The sequence below is a fragment of the Vombatus ursinus genome, unplaced genomic scaffold (genome assembly GCF_900497805.2).
Source record: "Vombatus ursinus unplaced genomic scaffold, bare-nosed wombat genome assembly UNPS02010639.1, whole genome shotgun sequence".
In the NCBI taxonomy this organism is placed as follows: Eukaryota; Metazoa; Chordata; class Mammalia; order Diprotodontia; family Vombatidae; genus Vombatus; species Vombatus ursinus.
Genome location: NW_020950417.1, coordinates 1,879,752 through 1,882,419, shown reverse-complemented (window position 1 = coordinate 1,882,419; position 2,668 = coordinate 1,879,752).

The following is a 2,668-nucleotide window of genomic DNA, read 5'->3' as shown; positions in this document are numbered from 1 at the left end:
GAAGGAAGGAAGGAAGGAAGGAAGGAAGGAAGGAAGGAAGGAAGGAAAGAAGGAAGGAGAAAAGACCCTATGGGTGCTATTACCTTTGGTTGCTCAAAGACTCAGGTTCAAATTTTAAAGACTTTAAATGGTAATTGATTTGTCTTGGTTGATTAGCCCACTACCCAGTTCAAAACTAGGAACTTTTAAAGGTTAGGCCCATAGTTCCTTTTAAGTCAAGTATTTTGTTTAGTAATTTGCTCTCAAAATTTCAGTATGACCAGTTGCTATTCATACTAACAGATCTAAACACAAAACAGCTTTGAAATAGTAAAATATTTACTTGGAATAGTAATAAATATTAAGAAAATGAAAACAATATCAGGATTTATTTCTGAATTAGTACAGAGTCCTTCCATTTCCTCCCAGGGCTGTTTAGGAAATGCGCTTCTCCCAAGGACTCATGGCTCAGATGGGACAGGATTCTTCTGTAAACAGAGTACATAGAAAAAAAGCAACCTCAATATAGACAATTCTGATTCTTGCTGTTGCTTACCCCAGACTCAGCTGTAGCATTCAGCCTGGCTTATCTACTCTCTATTCAATAGACACCTTCCACTCTAGTCATAAATTTTAGAAAAGATGTCTATTACTCCATCTTCTTGGCAGGAAAAACCAACAAACAAAATCGATTTTTCCATGTCACCATCCATTTCACCCAGAGGAGTATAAAAGCATCCCTCCTATGTCACTTGATGGAAAAATTTTTCATTGACCCCAAACAAGGGGGTAGTGAGTTTGTCTCCTTCTCTTAAAAAGGAAAAGGAGAGAGAGATACACAAAGATAAACCTCGAGATCTAAAGAGTTGCTGGCTACTTTTCTTTTTCCAGTTAAAAAAAATCGTGGTCCCTGCCAATTACACTAGCTACATTTGTAGAGGATATCGATAAACATTATATCACGTCTGCTAAATTATCTAGAGCATAGTTACAGGCAATAGATACACATAGGCTACATATAAGTATATGCTCTAATATGGATGTTAGGTACTATATACAAGCATCATATAAATTAATTGCTTGTTCTTTCTAAGCGCTACTGAACTGAGGCCATAGTCAGGTAGCAGGCCTCTTTCAACTTCTTGTCTGAATAATGAGCTGGTTGAGAGTCTATACATTTTGAGTATTACTGTGGAAAGAGCATTGGAATCAGAGGCCCTAGGTTCAAATCTTGTCTTTGTTGTGTCTTGCCTACATGACCTTGGGTAAGTCACTTAACCTCTTTCTACTTACCTCCTCTTTCCCTAATGTTTCATCTTTAAGATAAAGGGGGACTTCATTGTATGATCTCTGAGGTCCCTTCATGCCATATAATTTTGCTCATCTTCCCCATTTTCCAAGACTCCAAAGCAATAGGCAATGTAATAAATAGTCAATCTGACTCTTGCCCAAATGTCAACAAGGTGTAAAGCTTGTGCTGTCGTTCCTGGTGGCATTATACAAATGCACTAAAAAGGCCATGTGCCGACTCTACTGAGATGCCTGTTAAGTTCTAGGGTCACTGGTATGTATGGTCAGCAGCGTCAAATTTAAAATGCTTTGGCTATAGGTTTCCTTGCATACAGTGTAGTATAGTCCCAGATCTTTGATTCCTTTTAAGTCAATTATTTTGTTCAGCTGTTTGCTCTCAAAATTTCAGCCCTAATCAGAATGGATGTTGATGGTGAAGCCATCATACTTCTTCTATAATGCTTTGGCTTCTGTAGAAGCCTTCTGGCACCTAGCATGGCATGAGGGCAGTGGTTCATAACCACTAGGATGCTTCTTATGTTCTTGCTATCCCTTTCCAAAGACAAGAATTAGATGCACACAAGCCCTGAAGATTTTCTGTTGCTCATGATCTTTCAGAACAAGTGACTCACATTGGCAACATTTTCCTTTAAACATACCCACCCCAGGTCTCACACTTCTTGCAGAAATCCACTAACACCCTAGGCCAACAATGCTTGTTCTATTCCTCATCCAGAGGTGACAAGGGGGTAGAATAACTGGACCTGGAATCAGGAAGACCTGAGTTCAAGTCTAGCCTTCATATACTTACTAGCTGTGTGACCCTGGAAAAGTCACTTAACTTCTCACTGCCTCAGTTTTCTAATCTGTGGGGGGGGGGGGAAAGGATAATAAATAGTACCTACCTCACAGGGTTGTTGGAAAGATCAAATGAGATATCTGTCAAGTGTTTTGTGAATCTTAAAGCACAACATAAATGCTAAATATTATTATCATTTTTCTCAGCCCAAGTGTGCAACACTCCTTGGGTACATACAATATTCCATTTGTGTGGTGAAAAAACAATAGAAGTGAGGAGAGAAGTGGGAGGAGGGCTAGCAATAGAGTTGCCAAAAGAAAAAAGAAAGAAAGAAAAGAACACCATTTACATGTATTTTTAATACACGGAAGACATTAGAAGGAAAGACAGAAAGAAATATCGACCAGCAATGCAACTTTGAAAGTTAGTCATTGAATATGTTGAATACTTGGAGGGAAAAACAAGCTTTACACGGTGGATATTTGCAGTTTCAGTCTCCAAAAATCTATTTTCTCTTCTTTCCTTTCTCCCTCCCCATTGCTGAAAAAAAAGAGAGGAAAAACAAAACCTTCATAACAAATATACATAATCAAGTAAAAC